The following is a 26,457-nucleotide window of genomic DNA, read 5'->3' on the forward strand; positions in this document are numbered from 1 at the left end:
CCGCTTTTGCATCTACATCTGTATCTGGCATGTTCCCTTATGACGTGTGGCGGAGGGTACCACTGTCACACACACTTTTCCTGTTCCAGCCCCGAGTGGCGTGCATTAAGAACGATACTTTGTAAGCTTCCGTGTGAGGCCGAATGTCTCTAATTTTTCGTGTATAATCTTCTAGGATATGCGTAGAAAGAAGCTAATTGAATCATAAAGGAAGACTGTAAGCCTGCAATTTGTTTAGAAACTCTGCCTGAGTATTATACGAGGGTCTTTCGATAAGTAATGCACCACTTTTTCTTTCTCGGCCAATATAGGTTGAAAAAACGCGGGATTTCTTCTGAAACATGATGAAATATTCCCACTTGTGATATTCGCTATTTTTGGCTTCATTAAAACAGCAAATAGTTAACACTTTCAGCCAGAAGGCAAATACTTGTTTATAAAGAATGATTAATGTCGCATAGCGACGGTGGAATTTCCTAAATAATGTAAATCGTCGTCTTTGGGCGGCAATATAACCAGAACTATACGGATCGATATGCGATCCTTCACTACTTTGTTCGCTGGAGAACAATTAAAGCCCTGAGCGCTAAACACTTGTACTGATTTTCTTAAATAAGACGGACGCAGATTTGTGGCTGTCTGATCTAATTTTTACTAAATGTATAAAAACGTGTTATGTCTAAGTTTGAGTGAAGTGTAAAAAGAAGAACTGTTATAACTTATCGTGACGACGCACGGGCGACTCAAGAGGACAATGACCATATAAAAGAGCGCTCAATGGACATGAAACGGACATAAAAATCTACCGTCATTGTTGTACTAAGCATAAGGTACGATATATATGTATCTCAGTTATAATAAATATTTGTTCTGGAAATATTGAATGTGCTCATTCCAATCATCTCCTCAGTATTATTTTCATTTTAATTATGCATTTTGCTAAGATTACAGACAGCAAGATCAGCAGTCCAATGCGCGTGTTACATTAAAAAAACTGTTTTATCGTCTCCTTGCATCAACTTCAATATTGAATTCCCCTTTTTTGTGATGTTACAGTTGTTTTTGCGCCCTTAAGAACTTTCTGGTCCCTTAGGAAATTGTTTCGTCATAACAATAACTTCACAACTGGTTATGATCGCATCTACGATCATGAAGTAATTAGAAAAGCGATAATGCAATTTCTTAATCACTAGTACGCTAGCTGTGACTGCTTCAAGCCACGCGAAACTGCAAGTAAAGACTATTCACACTTCATAATGCAATATCTTATGACAATGGTCAATCCATAATTCTTACGCCAGTTGTGATTGATAAAACAGTAAATGAAATCTCAAATTCCAACTTTTCCATTTAATATCATCACTTTAATTATATTACATCACACACTGAGCCCACATAGTTTCATGAAGTTCCGATAGATGGCGGTGCTATACATAGCCTTCAAAACGACGTCTGTAACGGCGGTGCGTTCCATGTAAAGAGCTGCCATTCAGTTTATGTTGGCAGAAAACCAGAGCATCGCAGACATTCAAAGGCGCTTGCAGAATGTCTATGGAGACCCGGCAGTGAACAAAAACGTAGTGAGTCGTTGGGAGAGGTTCTTGTCATTATCGCAATGAGGTCGCGCAAATCTGCCCGTTCACCCGCCTGCCTTCCGACAGCCTGAAATGTTGGAACGTGGGGACACTCTCATTCGAAGTGATCGAACGTTTCTGTTGGTAGTGCTGGCACACTCGCCCGTCGTTTGGAGTCCTGAAAGATGTGCGCCAACTGGGTTCCTCGCCGCCGAACATAAGACCATAAACAACAACGAAGGACTATCTGTGCGGTACTGGTTGCGCGTTGAGAGCCTGATTGTTATTACTTTTTTGTCGAACAGCTTCACAGGCCATGTTACGTGGTTTCATAATTTCCAACTGGAAATAAAACTGCAATCCACGAAGTGACGACAGACCACGTCTCCCCCGAAAGAAACATTCAAAGCCGCACCAACAGCCGGTAAAGTCATAACGACGCCCTAATCGCTTGAATCTGCTAGTCTATTCAGATAAGAATATTGCAGAGTATTTTCTTTTTCTGAATTTCTTGGTTTTACTGGAGTCAGAAAAGAATCAAAAAGTAACTGCACCGTTCGTCCATCACTGTTTCTTTGTGTGAGCATGAGAGTTTCACGGAATTTCTCAACGGACTGCAGTGCGCTACGGCGGGCCACTGTCAAGTTTCTATATGCGACCGCTAGATAACGCTACTAAGATACGACAGTACCGTTGTTTTAAAATTCGACACTTGCTGTAAGAACAACACAAAGCTCGAAGTTTCCAGACTAGTTTGTTTATGGCGAGCATTTGAATATTGTACAGAAAACAATATATTTACGAGATGGTTTTCGTCGGATGATGTTTTCATAAGGGCCCAACTCAGCAACGATGCCACGAACCGCACCATTTAACTTTTGGCTGTCAATTAAACAATCTTCATGAGAAGACTCTTTGCAGCTGGTCGAAAGAATTTTGTCATATTACTGCTTCTGTCAGCAATGAATTTGCCAAGGTCGATCAAAGTCCGTTGTTGTTCCAAAGAAGAATATGTACTAAAGGAAACAATCGCAACACCAAAAATTTATTATTGTAGACAATGACATTTTTGGAATATGTTCGTCTAGGTGATGTATTTAAGTGATTAATATTGTAAGATCACAGGTTAATGTAAGCGCCAGATAAGCCATTACAATTCTGGAATCCTGATACATTAATAATCTGTGAAACACAACACAACACAACATAACCTAAAACAGATGTAAGGTGTCAAACAAATAATACACCTTACATTGAATACCTGAAACATTTCCGGTTAAATCGATATGTCACATGACATATTATGTGAAAATGTACAAATTATTGATAGACAAAGCGAACAAACAAGCCACCATATCATGAATATAAACCACTAACACGCACACTAGTAATTGCATGCAAGTAATTTCCCAGACCCGAGCTACGAGACGCGGTTCTGAGGGAAGCACAACACTTCACAACACCAACGCCCGCCTCAGTGTTAGGCCGAAACCCACACAGCGGGACATCTAGCGGACACAGTGAGACCCTGGAGCCACTGCGCATGCCGTCGGCAAAAGCCGCCCTTGTCCCTACTTTTAATGACGATCCTTCAAAAAGTCTTTCCACAGAAACATGGCTGGAGATGGCAGATAAACGTCCAGAGAAACGAAGCTCAAAACATTGGTGACTCACTCTAGCCATCTGTGGTAAAACTCAGCTGAAAGGAAAAGCTGTGTATCTCAGTATTACGTAGTTAAACTCTGCCATACGAAAGAAATGATGCTCTAGTGGCTGGAGTTATAAAAAGTACAAACACTCTGATTGGCCAGAAAGAAAACACGTGGCCACCAGCTTTGATATCGGCAAATGTATACAGATAAATTCACTCTTTCTCTTGCAGTAAATCGTCAGTGTTTGAGCAAGGCGACTCGCGCTTTGCTGAGACAGTTGCGAGAGTCATTACGTGAGCACTTGTTCACAGGCTGGTCTTAACTCGTAAGGAGCAAACTGTAAAGTCCCCTATTATGGAGAATAGCACTAAGCACTGAGAGCTACCGCCTGCGAGCGATTTGAGGGCAACAACGTACACGCTATTCCAGCCAAATGGCGTGTACCGTGACAACTAACTTAGCTAGGGAACAACTAGGAGTCGTACGCGCTATTCCAGCCAAATGGCGTGTACCGTGACAACTAACTTAGCTAGGGAACAACTAGGAGTCTCGGCTTCACCGAAGACTTAGGAAATGTATCAGACTGGTGTTCAACAGTCGAGAGAGATTTAGAGTAGATTCTTAGATTCACAGCTCGCGCCGACAGCCGCCACTGCCGCCACCAACGAAAGGTAAACACGCGCGCTCGCGCTACGCCAGCAAGTGATATTCAATTGACACTCAGCACTGCGGTCGTCTCCGTCTCTCTTACTCTTTTTGTACATTCAACCATGACCTGTAGTTAAATATATTCACTATTGTCGGACTAAACTGGGGCAGAAACGCGAGATATCCGATTTAACGAACAGAATTCATCAGCTAGTGTAGAGTGCTTTATAACCTGAAATTATTGAATTGTTTTTCTTGTGTACTTATTTTTGATTGCTCTTTACCAACCCCCATCCCTTAATTGGTTATTTTGAAGTGCATTTTAGCTTAATTTGTATCTCTGGCCCCAGTTGTATTTAATATACTTGTATTTTATAGAACCTCAGACATGGTCATCAACCATCTTACTATTAAGGAACTTTAGAATAATAAGGAATTTCGCTTCACAGCTGGAAAAACCCAATATCAATATTTTACCATCTTGTACGTACTGTAAGTATGATATTATGAAGTCAAATAAAGTAAACCTGTATAACGAAACTATAACGTTTGCTGTGCAGGGAGTGTAGCGGAACCGATATTGAGACCATTGCATCAATGTCTATACTGCTACACCCTTCTGCACTCTGCATGCGTGAGATGGTATCGTCATAACTTGCAGGCCGCAGGTTCAACACCAAATTCCTAAAACATTCACAGATCGTCCTTGGGCAACTGTGGTAAGAATATATATCACAACCAGCCTCACACATATTAGACAGAATTAAGAAATAATACAGTAAGCAGCTTCATGATAAAATATTTGATTGGTGCAAAAAAAGAGTTTACTGGAGAAAGAAATAGAATGAATAACAGAATTTATACATACTTACTTCATTCATTACTTGGTATCTAGGAGTATATTAATATTTTATGAGAACAAAAAGTTGAATGAGGAAATATCGTTGTTCCGATATTACTCCCAGCAACTTTGATCCTAGATTTTGTTCAGAGGTGTTTATCATTCAGGATATTTAGTGTCACTCAACACCGTTACAACTTAACTTTTGCTAATTGTCACACAATCAAACTTAACAGACATTTGCAATAGTCGGAATTTTGTTACTATGTTCGAGCTGAACATATCACAGATAACCGAATATTTAATACGTAGCAGCAGAGTATATCTATCCACTTGCTCCCTGCATAACACTGATTCCAACAAACTGATACACTTAACCAGGTAGTCGGTTTTAGTAACAAACCTATAACTTCAAATTTATTTTCGATATTTGTATAAGAGTATGTGAATGCGTGAGTGTGTCTCCTTGCTGATCCCAGTCAGTCGCTTGAGGAAAGCTAGCCAAATGATGATTTCATTGGCATTTTAATTTAGGTTTGAAGAATCATGTGTTAAGTTGAATCGGTCAAAAACGAAGGTGGTATTCTGCATTAATGTCGATCAGAAAGGTTTTCTTGACGACGCTTTGTGCATTAAAGTGCTACGTTCTGGTGACAACATAGTGATTGTTTACTATCGGTGCGTTATAGACAGCGTGGGCAGAATACTGGATTCGACAGTCTTTATAATTTACAACGGGACGCTTAATGACTAACATCGACGATTTTTGAACATAATTAACAGTTGTATAACAACCTGAATTAATTCAGATGCAGCCATGACAACCAGGAAAAGGCAGTAGTTAGGACCGTTTTATTACCTGTAAATTCGTTTTACAGGGTGTTTGTAAATTCCCGTTACAGATTTCTAGGACGTGTAGAGTGGAGTAAGTAAATATTTTTTTTAATAGCTGTCCAGAAACGTACCGTTTCCGTGCTACATCCGTTTGAAAACTTGTTTGCTAGGTAGGTTTGCAACAGGATAGTCATAATGGGGCGTGCTTACGGCGAACTGACTGATATCGTTTGACGTCTGTCTTACCTCTGTGACCTAGTTCGAGCCTTATTCACATGTGTGTGCGCGTTAGCGGTGGATGGAGTGTTGAAGGTGGTATGGATGAAGTTGTTGGTCATCCACAACGTATCACACGGTGCTGGGAGCGACATCGACTTCACGCGCAATTACTCGTATACTCGTTGACGGGTTCTCTCCTACATGATGTTGTAAGGCCTCTTCCAATTCTGGTGTGCGGCATCTCCGTGGAGCGCCAAAGTCACGCCCGCACACGCCGAATACCCATGTCTCGAAACCGTTGTATAATTGCAGCGAAAAGTACATGCGATGGAGTAGGACGTTGTGCATAGCAATTTTGATAATGGCGACGAGCAGCTCTTCCATTACCGTAAGCTTCACTGTACGGAAGGATCGTGTCGGTATGTTATGCAAACGTGTATTCAGCCATGTTGGTCTAACACCGATTGATTGATATCTTAGTTCCTTATAGGAACTCCTCCAGATCGATAGCAAACGATCGATTTGGACACGCATGTACGAAGTACTGAACAATTTGTCGTTCTACACCACTCTCACAGCTTGGTCATGTTATTAATCCACATTTGTACATTGAGTCAATACATCTCAAGCTGTTTATCCTTATTCTATTGAGTCCAGAGCAGATCTTGCGATACTCCTCAAACCCTAGAGTCCTAGACATGTAGTCGAGATGCAGGGCGTCTTCAGCTGTTATGGAGTAGTGTTGTTCTGCCAGATTTCTGTCCGTCGGCTTGTTGTTAGTGCGCCTTGTAAGACGGATGATGAGAACGAAATCTGTTTTTACTGAGTACAGGAATATCCTCACATATAGAGAAGTAAATATTACCAGCCATTTTGATAAACTCCCCCTTGAGAGAAGTTTCACGGCGCAAAAACGGGGGTGCAATATGGTTGAAGACAGGCAGTCAGAATGCTGGGCTATTTCTGATTGTTCCTGTACTACCTATCGCTTGAGCCTTGAACCGCAGTTACGCAGGGTCAGACATCGTTAATCGGATTTGGCATGTTAACGTTTAAGGGGTGGCCGGATGCTGTTCCTGCCGCCACCCCGTACCCCCCGGGACGGAATTAGTGCTCTTTGAAGCTGAGCGTCCCGTCAAGAGTGACTCTCAGATAACGTGGATTTTTGTCACGGTATAGCTGTTTCCGTTCAATACATTTTTACTACTTTGTTTGCGAGTTTGTTGTTGAGGTGGAAGCCTGTGATTTCTGTCTTGGCAGCACTTGGCTGTAGCCTCGAGTTACAGATGTATTCGCCAATAATTTGTAGGTCTTCAGTGAAGACAGACTCAGTAATGCCTACGTCTTTGTGAGTCGCAGAAAAAGCACAGTCGGCTGCAAATCCAAGTTTCTTTGAAGTCTTAGACATCTCTGCTATATACAGTGAAAACAGAAGAGTGACAAGCACTGATCCCAGAATGCCGTTATTAAGTTTCCTTAGAGGGCTCGTCTTATTACCAATTAGAACTTGGAAGCTACTATCACTTAACATATCATTGATGAGGTTTCCTATTTTAAGACATGGTATGACTCTTAACAGTTTGAATATAACCGTCCTCCCACACGGTATCACGAGCTGTTATTAGATCCGTGAACACAGTTGAAGTCTTGTGAAAGTTTTGGAATACTGCTTCAATAAAAGTTATCAGAGAGAGAATCTGGCCGTTGCGGTTTGCGCGAAATCCTGCCTGTTCTGGAGAAAGATTCTGGAATATTTTATGTCTGATTCTGTTATAAGACGTTACTTTCAGAAATTTATATACAGTGTCAAGTAGAGCAACGGGTCAGTAGGTTATCTGTTTCTCATTTGGTTTACCTGGCTTTAGGATAGCTACGATTTTTGTGCTCTTTTCAAATCATTGGGTATGTTACCAATTTTGAGGATATCAGTATAGAACGCTGCTAGCCAAATTTTTACGTAGTCCCCACTGTGGATGAGGAATTATGAATGGATGCCGTCATAACCAGGTGTCTTCCCCGTTTCCATTTCCTTGAGAACTGTTGTTATTTCCTCACTGCTGAATTGTGTGGAGTAGTCTGACTCAGGGTTGCAGGCTATTTTGAGAGCCATCAATTCCTTTTTCACCTTAATTATATGTGACTGAACCTTAGGAGCTCTAGAGGTAGTCACAATGTTATTTGCAACTTGCTTCCTTAGTGCGGTCTGCTGGATTGGCACCTCTGATTTTTCTCAGCAGAGACCAGTCTTTTCCGCTTCAGGTGCAGAAGTCTAAGGCCTCAATTATTTTAGTCCACTGGATATGGCCAGCTGCGTCGACACTGTGCAGAAGCTTTTTGTACCAAGTTTCGCACTTTTCGTCCATTCAGATACATATCCCTTTCAGAGGCGCCTTGGGGGTACACTTATTTGCTGTGGATAATATAGTTACAATATACTTCTTATAGTTTGTGCTTATTATTGGGATCCATCTTACATATTTGTCCAGATTTTCAGAAAAAGCAGACCAGTCGGCTCTTTTAAAGTTCCCTCGGGGTCTGGGAAATGATATTGTGGCAGGTATGATGGTACATAATTCGAGAACCAATGGACGATGTTGGTTGAGCAGGGTGTCATCCAGGACTTCCCCTGACACTGGTAACGGCAGGCCATTGTTGTCAGAGGACACAAAAGATAAATCAGGATTGTGATCCGCTCTCCAGACGCCGGAACGAAATGTGTGCCGCTCTTTAGCATCAAAAGCAAGATGCAGGTTATTTCTTCAGATCTTTCAACCATGATTTTTCCCATTTACATCGTTACGTTTGTATTTCCATTGCCCATGATGGCAGTTGAAGTCTCCTAAGTATGCCGTAGGGTGATCGTGAGGGTTTACTACATACTCTGGCCACATAGTTCCTGGTAGTTTATAGATATTCATAACAGTTTCTGCACGAATTATGACACTAACTTCGTGGATATTATTCGTGGTGCTGGGTAGAGATAGTGTGCGTCTTTTCTATATATTTTCTAATGTACGTTGCTGCACCATAAACCATGTCACATGTGGCACCAAGAAAATAAAAACCAGGCATTTTACCTCTTTAAAGCGAGCTGCTCTTCAATTTCTACACGAATTTCGTGGATGGTTACCAAATCAATTTCATTCTCATTTAGTATCTTGTGTGGAATTTGACATTTTGCTCTACTAATGCCTTCAGTGTTCAGTAGGCACATTCTGTCACTGGGAATAAATTTTCTGTACAGATGGTCCTTAAAAGGATCGTTGCACTGCCTTGTCATATCGACTTTGTATGGCAGGCACCGTTTGTATGCCAGGAAATTACTGTGACTGTCTGGCGCCGATTGGGCACCAATGTCTAATAACTCTTCTGCATTACCGAAACTTCTGTACGCTAAAATTCGTAATGTGAACCGCTTCTGCGAAATTTCTATGCATAAAAACTGCTTCCAACAATGACGATGTTTCAGTACAAGCCCTCATGCAGTCACTTTCGTCCTCCATAAGTTGGCAGCGAAGGCGCGCGGTCTCTGTCTGGCCGCAGCTGGCAGACATAAAGCTGCGCTGCAGCGAGCCGGAACGATGGCTGGCTGTGGGGCAGGCGGCGTCTGGCAGAGCCGCGACCCCGTGAAGACGAATGCTTCTGCGGCTGGCTGCACTGGCACGTTACTCCTTAGAGAGAAGGGCAGTAGGGAGGAGTGCTACCGTCACGACTCCTCCGAGGGCACTCGCGGGAAGGTCTGCAGAAAGCTCGTGTGCAAACCTTACGGACATAAGTAACTTTTTCATGATGTGTCTTTGCCAAGTAACGTATCTCGATGCCCGCCCAGTTAGCCGTGCGATCTAACGCACGGCTTTCCGGGTTGATAAGGAGCGTCCGGTCCACGACACGAATCCATCCGGTGGACTTGTTTCGAAGTCATGGGCTGTGCGGCTGGTCCCGGCGGAGGTTCGAGTCCTCCCTCGAGCATGGGTGTTTGTGTTTGTCGTTAGGATAATTTAGATTAAGTAGTTTGTAAGCTTAGGGCTGATGACCTTAGCAGTTAAGTCCCATAAGATATCACACACATTGCCGGCCGGAGTGGTCGAGCGGTTCTAGGCACTGCAGTCTGGAACCGCGCGACCGCTACGGTCGCAGGTTCGAATCCTGCCTCGGGTATGGCTGTGTGTAGATGTCCTTAGGTTAGTTAGGTTTAAATAGTTCTAAGTTCTAGGGGACTGATGACTTCATATGTTAAATCCCATAGTGCTCATAGCCATTTGAACCATTTGAACTTGTTTCGAAGTCCGGTAAGCCGGCCAGTCTGTGGATGGTTTTCCGGCGGTTATCCACATGCGTCGGCGAATGCGGGCTGGTTCCCCTTACTCCGCCTCAGCTAAACTATGTCAGCGATTGCTGCGCAAACAGGTTCTCCACGTAAGCGTACACCACCATTACTCTACCACGCAAACATAGGGGTTACACTCGTTTGGTGTGAGACGTTCCCTGGGATGGTCCACCGGGGTCCGTACCGCACAATAACCCTGAAAGAGCGGTTCGGTGTGGGGCGGCGGAGGGGTGAAGTGGACTGCGGTAATCGTCGTGGGGTTGTGGACCACTGCGGCTACGACGGGGACGGAGCCTCTCTGTCGTTTCTAGGCCCCCGGTTAACACACAATACAATACAACATATCTCGATAAAACTTGCACCAAACATAGAAAGAAAACTTACAGTATAGTACAGAAGTAACCGAATGAAATGCGCGATGAGACGAACAGAAAGTACGCTTTCATTCAAGATAATAATTACACTTATGGTGGCGCAGTTTATGATGGTTTCCTAGTCATCACAAAAGGTGGGATTTGGCTGTTGAAATGAAATGAAATGTCGTGTGGCTAGGGCCTCCCGTCGGGTAGACGCCACTTCGGCGACTTGCGCGTCGATGGGGATGAAATGATGATGATCAGGACAACTCAACACCCAGTCCCTGAGCGGAGAAAATATCCGACCAAGCCGGGGTTCGGGGGCGGGTATTTGGCCGTTAATAGGGCGTGAGATCACCACAGACAGCAAAGCATGTTCAGCAACGTGCTCCCATGCTGGCCACAAGGCTGGTAACAGATCTTGTGTAAGGGCTTTCCGTTACTCCTCAGCCGGCCGTTGTGGCCGAGCGGTTCCAGGCGCTTCAGTCCGGAACCGCGCGACCATTACGATCGCAGGTTCGAATCCTGCCTCGGGCATGGATGTGTGTGATGTCCTTGGGTTACTTAGGTTTAAGCAGTTCTAAGTTCTAGGGGACTGATGACCATAGATGTTAAGTCCCATAGTGCTCAAAGCACTTTTTTGTCGGAAATTCCATGCGGTTTTTCGCGGATGATGCTGAAGTATACAAAGAAGTTGCAGCATTAGAAAATTTCAGCGAAATGCAGGAAGATCTGCAGCAGATAGGTACTTGGTGTAGGGAGTGGCAACTGACCCTTAACATAGACAAATGTAATGTATTGCGAATACATAGAAAGAAGGATGCTTTATTGTATGATTATATGATAGCGGAACAAACACTGGTAGCAGCTACTTCTGTAAAATATCTGGGAGTATGCGTGCGGAACGATTTGAAGTGGAATGATCATATAAAATTAATTGTTGTTAAGGCGGGTACCAGGTTGAGATACATGGGAGAGTCCTCAGAAAATGTAGTCCATCAACAAAACACTCGTTAGACCTATACTTGAGTATTGCTCATTAGTGTGGAATCCGCACCAGGTCGGGTTGACGGAGGAGGTAGAGAAGATCCAAAGAAGAGCGGCGCGTTTCGTCACAAGGTTATTTGGTAGAGGCGCTCTGCATCGCGGTGTAGCTTGCTGTCCAGGTTTCGATAGGGTCCATTTCCGGATGAGGTATCGAATATATTGCTTCCCCCTACTTATATCTCCCGAGGAGATCACGAATGTAAAATTAGAGAGATTCGAGCGCGCATGGATGCTTTCCTGTAGTCATTCTTCCCGCGAACCATACGCGACTGGAACAGGAAAAGGAGGTAATGACAGAGGCACGTAAAGTGCCCTCCGCCACTCACCGTTGGGTGGCTTGCGGAGTATAGATGTAGATGTAGATGTAGATGGTCCCCTCCCCCAAATGAACCTACCAACCAACCTTCTGAACTACACTGTACCAGTTCCTTCTATGAATAGTTAAAACTTCATCGAGCTGTGTTACTTGGCAGTGACACATCATGCCAACGGTACTTTCGTCGTTATGTCTAGCGCAGTAGTGTATTTGTGTTTTGTTTCCGTCGATAGGGTACATAACTAGAAAGCAGAAACTTGTGGTCTTCCTCAATGAAGATCATTCTCCAATCTATTGACTGAGATCAGGAACCATAACACTGACTGGCGGTCATGAAGGGGTTGGAATTTGCCATCGCAAAGACATCACAAACCGTGCCAAATGTGTGCTTTCGTGAAGTACTCTTAGCCAGGAAAGATGTGTCACTGCAATAAGCGATATCATTTCGTGAACGTTGCACGGTTGTCCCAGAACACACAGCACTCCATGGATCTCGTGTAACATATATTTATTTAAAAGAAACTGTATCATTCACAGAGGGAACACGCGACACGAAAACCTTTTACATTTAAATAATAGGGCCTCAATCCAACAGCCTCAAAATAATTAATATGTATAACAGAATACAGTGTGAGATTCATTGAGAGAATCTTAACCCACGAAAGAAGTCACTTAAACACTCGTCCCACCGATTCTCTTGATGTTCAGCAGTCTGGCGTCTTTAACAAATAGGATCAAGAGAAGAGGTAAAGAGGACCCAACGAAGAACGGTGCGTTTCGTCACGGGATCGTTTATCAAGCGCGATTGCGTGACAGGAATGCTCAACTTACTCCAGTGGCAGACGGTGCAAGAGAGGCGATGTGCATCACGAGCCGGTTTAAAGTTTAAATTCTGAGAAAGTAAAGATTTGGACAACATATTACTTCCTCCTATTTACGTTTCGCGAAACGAACACAAAATTAGACTTCATACGGACACCTTCGCCGTCAACAAACTCTTCCTATGCGCCATTTGCGAATGGCTCGGGGAAGGTCGAAGAGATTGTGGTTGCAGAAGTACCCTCCTCCACACACCATATCGTGGATTACTTTATGGAGATGTAGACATAGATACAGCAGATTCTATTTTAAGTAGCCTTCAGTCTGAAACAAACAAAAAAAAACGAGAAAAAAAATAAACACTGTCCGAATAGGCGTTGAAGGCTCAACGGTGCCTATCGGCCCTTGGGCATCAACGCATGAGGATATGGAGGGGCATGCGGTCAGCACACCACTCTCCCAGCCGTGGTCAGTTTTCGTGAACAGTGCCGCTACTTCTCAATAAAGTAGCTCCTCAATTGGCCTCACAAGGGCTGAGTGCACCCCGCTTGCCAACAGCACATGGCAGACCCAGACGGTGACCTATCCAAGTGCTAGCCAAGCCAGACAGCCCTTAACTTCAGTATCTGACAGGAACTGATGTTACCACCGCGGCAAGGCCGTTGACAAAAAACGAGATCACCGAGCCATATATCTTCTACTTTAAACGTATGTACATTTTCCTGTATTTTTTTGTTTTCTATTGGAGTGTGCCATACTATTTATACCGCAGAACTGGGCAGCAACAGTATCATGTGTATGTGAAAGCTAGTCTTCCTCCTGAAAAGGAGAGTCCGATAGACAGGCAGTTAAATTAAAAAACTAAAATTACAATTCAACAGACAATTGCATTTCGTGCCTTCGTCGTAGCAAGATTCATATCGATACGTTGGAGTTTATTTTGCTGACTGTGTGTTCGTTCGTTTCTATCTTATCGAATACGGAGATCATACCAGAGATCATCATTACGAGCAGACTCACGCTCTTCTGTAACTAGTTTTGCCATTAACTGATATCCGCCGTTACATATGACTTAGAATATCATGGAAAAATGAAGGATACTTACATATAATCTATACTCGGAACGTTTAAGAATGCTTCATGTGAACCATCGGGAAATAAGATAACTTAACCATATATTTCGTGTCTTTTGTGCGTTGTTAACCGAGAAGATTCTTTATGGTTCCAGAATACAAGGTATACAGGACCGACTTAAATATTTGTTATATTCCTTGTCCCACAAACTAGACGACACTGTTGTTAATCATTAAGAGAAAATTTCTTGTATGCGACTAAAACCAAAGACATTCACCCATGGAATTAAAAAAATTTTAATAAACAAATGGTTCAAATGGCTCTGAGCACTATGGGATTCAACTGCTGTGGTCATCAGTCCCCTTGAACTTAGAACTACTTAAACCTAACTAACCTAAGGACATCACACACACCCATGCCCGAGGCAAGATTCGAACCTGCGACCGTAGCAGCAGCGCGGCTCCGGACTGGAGCGCCTAGAACCGCACGGCCACCGCGGCCGGCTTTAATAAACATTTAAATGAAATAAACGAAGAGAGGTACGAGAGATTACAACAGATCAAGGAGTCAAAACATAAGAGATGTGTGGCGTACCATTGTCATCACCCATTTCTAACGTAAAGACTCTTCGTCAAGTGTCCGCAGCTCGTGGTCGTGCGGTAGCGTTCTCGCTTCCCACGCCCGGGTTCCCGGGTTCGATTCCCGGCGGGGTCAGGGATTTTCTCTGCCTCGTGATGACTGGGTGTTGTGTGATGTCCTTAGGTTAGTTAGGTTTAAGTAGTTCTAAGTTTTAGGGGACTGATGACCATAGATGTTAAGTCCCATAGTGCTCAGAGCCATCTTAGTCAAGTGACACCTAAACCACGCACTGAATATTGTCGTTCCATCGGTCGTAACGTCCACATGTTGTTGCCGTTGTCTTCAGTCCAAAGACTGGTTTGTTAGGGCTCTCCATGCTAGTCTATACTGTGCAGTCCCCTTGATCCCTCCGTAACTGTTGCAACCTACACACACTTGAACCTACTTAAGCCGTCGGCGCACGAAATGTGCATTCGAACATCAACGTTGAGCATGCGGAGTTTCTAACGTGTCATGACGCGGAAAAAGCACGTTGGGGACCCTTTCCGAACGTGTACAGTAATATCAAGCATGTTAGATATTGTGAACGTAAGATTAAACGTAAACCAACTAGATGAAAGAACCCCATCTACGTCCATCTCTTTCCAGTGCAGAGTCTGGAGTACCTTTTAGTTTAAGTTAAAACATACGTCCTATGAATATACGCTATATCAAAGCACCAGAAAAATAACCTCTTAAAAACCCGTCGTTTATTTGCACGATTTGTTGTGATATAATGACTGGCGATGTCACAGAGGCAGTTATATACTTTTCGTATTGTATCCTGCTTGCCGTTTCAGGGCAAAAGCGCAAGGAAGACTCACCAAAAGCACATTTTTCTTGGTAGAATTTCTTATAATTAAATGTTATTTAATAACATATCTGCAATAAAAGACTCTGAACATATTGGGACTGAGGTCATCAGTCCCATAGAACTTAGAGCTACTTAAACCTAACTAACCTAAGGACATCACACACATCCATGCTCGAGGCAGGATTCGAACCTGCGACCGTAGCGGTCTCGCGGTTCCAGACTGAAGCGCCTCGAACCGCTCGTCACCCTGGCCGGCTATCTGCAATAAAAGCCTTCAGATGATAATAACATACAAAAGAAGGAAATATGTTATGCAAGTTCAGTGAAGCATAATGAAAGGAAATGCAGAGCTACAAATTGATGCATGATACTTAGCAGGTTCGCTTATTACGACTTCGAAATTTTTTTACTCACCTTCGCGTTTTCTAGGAGGTTCTGAAACTTTCCTATTAATTTAATGTAAGTATATTCCACAATATTCGATGTTGCGTAAATATAAGTTATAACACTCGTTCAGCTCTTTATTTAAGTTCTGAAACTATTTTGTTAACCAATTGTGGTATATAGAAGCAGTACAATGTTACCCTCTGAAAGAATTTTTGCGGTTTTGACCGTGAAATGCCTAAAGGAAGTTGCCTATCAGACATGAAATTTAGAATTACGTAAATACACAACTACACTCATACTCATAAATTAAGGATAATGCTGATACATGGTGAAAAAATGCTCTGGTGGGCCATTTGCGGGTTTAAATCACCTCGGGGTATGACCATGCGGTGTATTTGACCTGCGGTCGTCGCACGGTGGCGCTGGCAGCGGTCCACATACGCAGAGGTGTGTTGGTGCATGTCAGAGTACGGTGCAACGAGAAAGTGTCCAGACGTTTTCAGACGTGCTAATGGTGACTGTGTGTTGAAAATGGCTAAAATAACACATATTGATGACGTTATGAGGGGTAGAATACTAGGGTGCTGGTCAAACACAGAAGGTTATGCCACGATCACTCCGTGTGCCACAAAGTGAGATCTCAAGATTGTGGCAACGATTCCAGCAATCAGGAAACGTGTCCAGGTGCTACAGTACGGGACGTCCACAATGTAAAATACCACAAGAAGACCGATATCTCACCATCAGTGCCCGCAGACGGCCACTGAGTACTGCAGGTAGCTTTGCTCGGGACCTTACCGTAGCCACTGGAACAGTTGTCTCTAGACACACAGTATACGGACGACTGAACAGACATGGTTTATTCGCCCAGAGATCTGCAAGGTGCATTTCACTGACAAGAGAGCCCGTAAAGCCTGGTGTCAAGAACACAGTACATGGTCATTGGAACAGTGATCCCAGGTTATGTTCATGGACGAGTCCAGGTATAGTTTGAACAGTTATTCTCGCCGGGTTTACATCTGGCGTGAACCAGGAACCAGATACCAATCCCTTAATGTCCTTGAAAGGGACCTGTATGGAGGTCGTGGTTTGACGGTGTGGGGTGGGATTATGATTGGTGCACATACACCCATGCATGTCTTTGACAGAGGAACTGTAACAGGTCAGGTGTATCCGGACGTCATTTTGCACGAGTATTTCCGCCTTTTTAGGTGTGCAGTGGTTCACACCTTCTTCCTGATGGGTGATAACACACGGGACCACCGAGCTGCCATCGTGAAGGAGTACCTTGAAACAGAAGATATTGGGCGAATGGAGAGGCCTGTCTGTTCTCCAGACCTAAACCCCATCGAGCACTTCTGGGACGCTCTCGGTCGACGTGTCGGTGCACGTCTCCAAACCCAAAGGACACTTCAGGCACTGGTGCAATCTGCCGTGGCACTAGTGGAAGAATGGGAGGCTCTACCCCAGCAGCTGCTCGACCACCTGATCCAGAGTATGCCAACCCGTTGTGTGGCCTGTGTACGTGTGCATGGTGATCATACCCTAGATTGATGTCGGAGTACATGCACAGGAAACAGAGGCGTTTTGTAGCTGATGTGTTTCGGGGCGGTTTTCTCAACCTATCACCAATACTGTGGACTTAGAGATCTGTGGCGTGTGTGTTCCCTATGTGCCTGTGCTATTAGCGCCAGTTTTGTGTAGTGCCACGTTGTGTGGCACCACATTCTGCAATTATCTTTAATTTATGAGCATGAGTATAGAAAAATATACTATTTCTAAATAGTTTTAACTATTCAAACTGCTCAAATGACAAAGAAAACGGTCGCTAGTCTAACTAGGCATAGAAATATGTAACATCTCGTTTCAAAGAATAAGATATATGGAACTTTATTGGAAAGACGCGGCCTATCCTTTTTCTGGTACGAAAGTGCAATGAACCAAGTCCCAAGAAAAACAAAAAAATTTATAGTGAGTAAAAGTAATAGCAGAAATAAATTCAAGTTCTCACAAACACAAAGGACACTGTTAAAATCATCACCATTAAACACTTTGTCAAAACTGAAATACTTGATCAACGCTGCAAATGCAAGTCACTGTTAAACTGGAAATTTGGCCTGGGCCTGGTCTTACTTCATGAGATATTTTCTGCACAGTACAAATTTAAATAAAATTAACTTATATATATATATATATATATATATATATATATATATATATATATATTCATGGAAAACGTTATTCATACTAACTTTAACTTCAGTGAAGATAAAACAGTAAGTGTGTGCTTATAAACTGTTATTATATCTCTTAACACACATAAGAAGCATAAATTTCAGCATAAATCTCAATACCGGTTAGCATTTTCTTTTATATAGCAACTTTGAGTGTACTGATTAACTTTCAACAGCGGGGGCCTTTAAACATTACCACAGTGAGAAATCAAACTGACACATTTTTGGAAACACTGACTCACCTCTTGCACTATTTCAGTAGACTGTACAATAATTGTTTGCTAAAAAGAACATTTCAAGCCAGACTTAAGTAATATTTACTTTTGGAACTAACCTCAAGATGGGTTATTACCTATCTTTATTACCACAGTCTTTTTAGTTTAGTCAATGATTAAATAGGTAACTTTGAAAGTCCACAACACTTTAAATTGAACTATTTCAATCACTGGGAGTCTTTCACAAAGCTACATTTACTACCTCTCACAATTTTACCAAATCCACAGTAAATATGAATACTCCCCTCCTACCAAATATCAAGCAACATTACTTAATTAACTGTTTGACTTTGAAGCTTTAATTCTTTTACAACAAGGACACTCGGTAAGCATAGTCAAAATGGAGGTGTTGAGATAAGGAAAAAATCAAAGTAGGTACATAAATTCAGGTATGAGTTACCTTATATTTGAACACAGTAAAACATCCAATGAGCTGAACCTTCACTTTACATATCTACAACTCCTCCGTTCCGTTACAGTGATTGCGCTATGTCTTGTCTAGTACATCTTGGCAGGTGGATCAGCAGCTGATAATGATAAACCTCAGTCATTTGTTGGTGGCGATGATAGATACCATTTCCAAAACAGAGCTAGATTATTAATCCATCCATCCGAGACTTTGGCGCATTGGAAAACGGCACAAAAAGCCTCTCTCGGCACCAGCACAATACACGACTTTTACATAAGCTACTGGCAGTTTGTTAGCTCGTCCTCGACTGACTCGTTGTCTACCTCTTCCTTCATGCCAACCACATTTTGCGCGCGCTGCATGATTTCGTTCCCGAGGAAACCACAACACCTTTTATATGTATAAAGAACTAAGAACCCTAAGTGAGGATCAGTATATACAGAGTAACAAGCAAACATTTTGAACAAAACAGATCAATTACTCATTTTGACATTTCTACAAAAAATTATTCACACGAAATTTACAATTATATGCAGTAAGTTTTGTCTCCCTCCAAATGAGGAAAAGACCTTAACTGATAGAGAGACTACCTTACATAGGATCAAACCATGACATCAAAGTGATTACAAAGGAAAAAAGCAAACCCTCTTATGGTATCGATACAGTCGAATAATATTTACAACAGTTTAACTACAGAATGTTAAATAAAACAAAAAGGCAGAATAAATTAATAGAGCCTTAGAGCTCGGGTGCTACAAAGTGCGCGCTCTATCTCTTGACTGTGTATATTCTATTGGCTTTATCTCCAAGAGAGCTTGCAGTACTTGCAGTAATAGATTTTGCACTTTCTTGTTTATTCTTGTATTTCACAGGTTCTACTGGTTCTGCTACTTAATAGACACTGCTATCAAATAATAACTACCTTAGGGTTTTACTAAAAACTGAGAATGATGAAATAAATTTTATCTTATGTAACAGATTGTTGTAAATTTGCATCGGACTATTTGCAATACAATTTTTGCATGCTGATGATCTTTTAATATTGAACTTTCTTTTCACGGGTATTGCAGTTTTATTTACGTATACTAAAGACAGAATAACGTGACTAGCGTGTGGATAAGAGAGTTAATGTGTGTTTCAATAGAGCTGACGTAGGAATTTTACACCGGGCATTTCGTAAACAAACTATGTGATTTGCAAGCCAGATACAGCCGGCAACTGCCACTGGAACGCGCTGCGATCGCATATATCACATTGAGACACGCTACCGTATGCAGAAGCCTCATCGTACCTGAGCATTCAGCAACACGTTAAACTCGGCAAGGTCAACATTGGCGTCCGCATGCACGGTCCGTGTGCCGACGGCTTTACTATAGTCCCGATTTTTGTCTCCAGCTACAATTTCTGCCTCCTACTCCACCCTCCCACCCCACATTTCCTCCATTACTGACAAATGACAGCTTGTGGATGCTTCAGGATCCCTCCTGTCAACTGAGCGTTGAATCAGGTTGTGACATGAATTTCTGTTTCCCTATTTTCATTCAGTACCCCTTCCTGCTTGTCTAATCTTCAGTATTCACCTGCAGCACGACGTCTAAAACGCTTCCATGCTCTTCTTGTCTGAACTGCTCATCATACACATTTCACTTCCAGCGGAGGTTGAACTCTGTATCATCCTTCGGCTTTTAGTGATCACCCTCTCCTCCAGAAGGCAGTTTATAAGGAGCCCCCGTCTACAGTGTAGTCTAAATTAATGTGCCGACGTAATTTAAGTTCACACCTTGCTCAGTCAGAACCGTGGAAAGCATCGGCTTGGTACCTGCTTGCAGGAGATCGCTGATTAATTATGAGACTGAGGTAGGTGGATGAGGACTGCAATTCGATTTTAAAAAAACCGAGGTTAAAGATTAAACCGAGATACACTGTTTGATCAAAAGTATCCGAACATCCCCAAAAACATATATCCTTCGTATTAGGTGCATTGTGCTTCCGGCTACTGCCAGGTACTCCATATCAGCGACCTCGGTACTCGTTAGACATCGTGAGAGAACGGGGGCCGCTCCGGGAACTCACGGACTTCGAACGTCGTCAGGAGATTGGGTGTCACTTGTTTCATACGTCTGTACGCGAGATTTCCACACTCTTAAACATCCCCTTTCCGATGTGATAGTTAAGTGGAAACGTGAATGGACACGTACAGCACAAAAGCGTACAGGCAAACCTCGTCTGTTGACTGACAGAGATCGGCGACAGTTGAAAAGGGTCGTAATGTGTAATAGGCAGACATCTATCCAGACAATCACACAGGAATTCCAAGCTGCATCAGGATCCACTGCAAGTACTATGACACATAGGTGGTAGGTGAGAAAACTTGGATTTCATGGTCGAGCGGCTGCACATAAGCCGCACATCACGCCGATGAATGCCAAATGAGGCCGCATTTGGTCTAAGGAGCATAAACATTGGACGGTTAAACAGCAGAAAAACGTTTTGTGGAGTAGCGAATCATATTACACAATGTGGCCATCCGATTGCAGGGTGTGGGTATGGCGAATTCCCAGTGAACATCATCTGTCAGCGTGTGTAGTGCCAAAAGTAAAATTCGGATGCGGTGGAGTTATGGTGTGGTCGTGTCTTTCGTGGGAGGGGGGGGGGGGGGAGGGGGCTTGCACTCCTTGTTGTTCTGCGAAGCACTAACACTGCACAGGCCTACATCGATGTTTTTAGCACCTTCTTGCTTCCCTATGTTAAACAGCAATTCGGGTATGGCGGTTTCATCTTTCAACACGATTGAGCACCTGTTGACAATTCATGGTCTGTGGCGGAGTGGTTACACAACAATAGCATCCCTGTAATGAACTGGCCTGCACACAGTCCTGACCTGAATCCTACAGAACACCTTTGGGATGTTTTGGAACGCCGACTTCGTGTCACGCCTCACCAACCGACATCGATACCTCTCCCCAGTGCAGCACTCCGTGAAGAATGGGCTGCCATTCCCCAAGAACCGTTCCATCACCATACAGAACGTATGCCTGCGAGAGTTGAAGCTGTCATCAAGGATAAGGGTGGGCCAACACCATATTGAATTCGAGCATTAGCGATGGAGGGCACCACGAACTTGTAAGTCATTTTCAGCCAGGTGTCTGGATACTTTTGATAACATGGTGTACATTAGAAAGTCAGTCATAAGTTGGGTGGAACCTTTGTTGACGTTTTGCCAACAGCGGCGGGTTTCGTCACAGGGTTATTTGGTAACCGTGATAGCGTTACAGAGATGTTTAACAAACTCAAGTGGCAGACTCTGCAAGAGAGGCGCTCTGCATCGCGGTGTAGCTTGCTCGCCAGGTTTCGAGAGGGTGCGTTTCTGGATGAGATATCGAATATATTGCTTCCCCCTACTTATACCTCCCGAGAAGATCATGAATGTAAAATTAGAGAGATTAGAGCGCGCACGGAGGCTTTCAGACAGTCGTTCTTCCCGCGAACCATACGCGACTGGAACAGGAAAGGGAGGTAATGACAGTGGCACGTAAAGTGCCCTCCGCCACACACCGTTGGGTGGCTTGCGGAATATAAATGTAGATGTAGATGTAGATGTAGATGTAGACAGAGGAGTACAAGGTACGTGAATACTAGAACGACGGAGTTTCTGACATTCCTAAAACAGCGGAAGGGGTAATTTTGACCCACATAAGACATTTTCATATTTGACTTAAACAAGTAATATGTTTTATTGTTTGTTAATTCATTGGAATCTACTGGATGTACTTTTTTCTAGTAATTACAGTAATTATTTAACACGATAATTATTAACTAATTATTTATTTCAACAACAAAAATCCACTGCGGGCCGAACCGCATAATAACCCTGAAAGAGTGGTTCGGTGTGGGTCAGCGGAGGGGTGAAGTGGACTGCGCTAGTCGTCGTGGCATTGTGGACCACTGCGGCTGCAGCGGGGACAGAGCCTCCCCGTCGTTTCCAGGCCCCCGGTTAACATACAATACAATACAATACAATAATTTCGGATTCAACTTCGGAATTCTCTAAGAGATATAACATTTTATCATTAGAACGTGCACGCTGACGATACCTGTTCGAATATGTGTTTCAGAGACGAAGACTATTGCCTTAATGACACGATATAAACTGTGGTAGATTGGATTGTACTCGTGCCAAGTTACAACAATGAGCAGCAACTGCTCTGGATGACTGCTGACTGTTGCCGCTTCATTGATGGATAATTTACATAAATTCAGAAGAGAAATTAGAGTGGGATCAAACAGACCCCTTCTCCCATTTCGAATGAAATGTCGGAAATAATATAAATATTTTGTAAATCCTAATACATCATAGCTAAGAGGAGAAAAAAATCAGGAGAAGTCATATTTCATTGACGAAGTAAATAAACTGAATATAACAATGAATGAAAGAAAAAAGTATGACAGGAGTAATTTTGACCACTTCCGCCTTTCTAGCGTTAATAGAGACCGTAACCACAATTACACAAAAAAATTAAAATATGTCTACACCACACAAACGCTAGTACTGTGCTTAGGGGAGATTGCATGAATAGATCCTTTCATGCTACAGTTAATACGTGTAACCTATAAGATAGCAGTCAAAGTTAGGGGTGGCTGCGTTGATATCTTACCGCATGAAAGGTGCTGCAGCCGTTTACCCATGCCGTGACTTAGGGGCGCACTTAGAATAACTGTGATGTTTGTGCACGAGCGACATTACGATTTTCTCCTCAAAGTTATGAACAAGCAAACTGTTACTAGCTGCAAGGCGGTATGTGCCAAGAGTTAATCGCGTTCCGGTCAGCGATTTCTGTAGGCGGTCGTCCGTCAGATTGTATGTATTGTATTGTATGGAACTGGGGACCTAGAAACGACGGAGAGACCTCGTCCCCGTCGTAGCCCTCAATGGTTCACAACCCCAAAACAGGCCACAGCAGTCCACTCACACCACCACCGCCCCACACCGAACCCAGGGTTATTGTGCGGGTCGGCCTCCAGTGGACCTCCCGGGAACGTCTCACACCAGACGAGTGTAACCCCAATGTTTCCCTGGTAGAGTAATTATGGTGTACGCGTACGTAGAGAAAGTGTTCGCACAGTAATCGCCGACATACTGTAACTGAAGCGGAATGAGGGTAACCAGCCCGCATTCGCCGAGGCAGATGGAAACCACCTAAAAATCATCCAAAGACTGGCCGGCACACCGGACCTCGACACTAATCCGCCGGGCGGATTCGTGCCCGGGACCGTCACGCCATCCCGTCCGAAAGCATTGCGTTAGACCACACGGCTAACCGGCCGGGCGTCCGTCAGGATGGAAGCAAACAGAACGGGCAGGGACAGCGGTGCTCTACAGTTTTATATCGTCAGTCATAACTCTCCACTGAGCTTCCCATCTCAAAACACTAGGGCCGTAGCGAACTATGGGGAGGATCTGCCTGTTCTGACATGGTGAACTGACCATGTCTTTTGCTGGCAGGTTTTACATTTTGCCTTAGTTCCAACAATGGAAAAACGGCCCTCGCTGTATCCCATGAAGACGAAGAATACGCTGTTTGAAACTTTAAAGTATTTTTTTAGCGGTTGCCAATATTTTGAGTAAGTTATCAACTTCTCTCTGAATGACTGCAACCGAAATCCGTTTCTGGAGTTGAGCACTTCAGGAATCTGTTTATTATGGTCTCATGTCTCACGGAAGTTCAATTAAATAATCAATTTATAAATGAAATTTAAGGAAGCTAAATATAAACTCTAAAACGAATTATCTGAGGATTGGTCATTAGGAGAGAGTCCATAATCTGTAATTAAGTGCATGGATTATTAATTATTGTCTGTTCTGTGGTAGAAGACTTACACTTGAACTCACGTACACGTCCCAGCGTATGGTGAGTCTGGGAAGGGTCGTTGTGTCATGCCTCCAGACAAGTACCTACAGAAAATACTTCCTAACATTTAAATTTGTATTTGATTTTAAATTCTTTTTTTCTGAAATGCTTCTCTTCTTGCTGTCAGTCTGTATTTTACATCCTCTCTACTTCGGAAATCGTTACTTATTTTGATACTGAAATAATAAAACTCATGCATTACGTTTAGTGCCCCATTTCCTCGTCTGATTCATCAGTATCAGCTAATTTAAATTCACCGCATTCCATTAAAAATCCTTTACCCTTTTTTACTTAGATTTTCTGTTCGTTGAACCCCATTGTAGCTCCAGGACCGTATATCGGTCATCCTTGACAGTCCACAGGGATTCTGGTGGAGCTGCATGTTGTGAGATATCACTGACCTTATTAACAGATAGTACGTCACTTGTCTCGATTCTGTTCACTTTTCTATTCCTACCATCCACCTTCTCTGTAACATTTTGTGCTGTTATGAGCTTTTGTTTTGTGCATATATTTCATGTTCACGATTAGGCGGCACAGATTAGAAACGGTAGAAGGCAACGGTCATAAACCAGTTTCTTCAGATTTGCTTTCATATTTAGTCTGAGAACGCCTGAATGATTCCCAAACGTTTGTCACTCCAGTTTAACCCCCACAATACCATGTCATTTTCAGTAACGCGTATTACCGAGAGGAGGAGGGGGTATTTTGTGCCCACCATAAAGAAACCTAAAAAATTAATAAAATTCATTAATTGTTCTTAAATTACATTACTAACATACTTTTGAAAGAACTGTTGATGCATAATCAGGATCCAGAATCTGGATATTTCTTTTAAAACTGTTTTCAAAAATGCATTTTATATCTTTCATATACTTCGTCATTTAAGATTACTAAGTCTAATTATCTTGAGAAAAATTACTGGTAAAAGCCGTTATAGTACTACTGAAGTTCATTTTACTATAATTAAAAAATATTACAAAAACTTGAGGTAATATACAAATAGCTTAGGTACACAACATACTTTTGTGAGAAGAATTACTCACCATTTTCTTCGGAATCTACTTCACAATTGGAGCATACAACAGTTTTTTTTTTTTTTTTTTTTTTTTTTGCTGTTTTTAGCACATGTGTATCTCTTACAATTGTTGCAGGCTATTGCTGTTTTGTTCACTTTGTTGTACACTTCTGCTTTTGAACGGCTTTCACTAACACACAAATGACATGTACCTTTGCCTCCATGAGCTTCCTTTCCAACGAAGTTTTGCTTGATTTTCCGTCCGAGAATGCCCTGCATACTTAAAACGACAGGCTTTAGCAGTCTTGCAATATTTGTACCCTTTCTTGTGTATGGTTTCGTGAGCTTTAGTCCAAGTTCTTGAAGAAAAAGCCGTCACTTATTACATTCTCTCTTATTCCAGTCCGGGAAGTTCAACAAATATAGTGTATAACTATTTACAGCTGCTATGTCCACAAGAGTATAGAAATCAGATAGCGGCCATCCTCTTGTAGCTCTCTTAGTTGAATATTTCCTCACCATTTGATCTATCGTGTCAACGCCACCTTTAGTCTCATTATAATTTAAATTTATAACGGTTTTCTTCTTAGTCTCAGTAGGTGAACCAATTACAGCGTCATAATGTTGAGATGATAGAAGCAGCAGATTTCTTTTCGGTGGTTCACGGGGGATATAAGAAACAATTGCGAATGGAATATTTCCAGTATTAGCATCACTGAAAGCAAATTTACTAGAATATAATTCTTGTCTTGAGATATCTTTCAGTTCTTGAGGTATATGTTTCGTATTAGTGTGTAGTGTTCCCGCGAGAGTTAGCTTGTGATTCCTTCATAGATCTTCCGCCAATCAATGTAAGTGTAATATCGGTCTGTGGTGACATTTCGCCCTGAATTATGTATAGGAAACACCATGCATTTTACCACTGATGCAGCAGAAATTGATCGTTGTGTACCATCATTTCTTATCCTAGCATAAGGCTCCATGCTGATAACTTATTTGGTTTTAGCGTCTGTGACTATGTGTATAAGTACACTGTATTCACCAGGTTTTTCCTTCATGAAGACCTAGAAGGGAGACCTGCCACGG

The sequence above is a fragment of the Schistocerca americana genome, chromosome 4 (genome assembly GCF_021461395.2).
Source record: "Schistocerca americana isolate TAMUIC-IGC-003095 chromosome 4, iqSchAmer2.1, whole genome shotgun sequence".
In the NCBI taxonomy this organism is placed as follows: domain Eukaryota; kingdom Metazoa; phylum Arthropoda; class Insecta; order Orthoptera; family Acrididae; genus Schistocerca; species Schistocerca americana.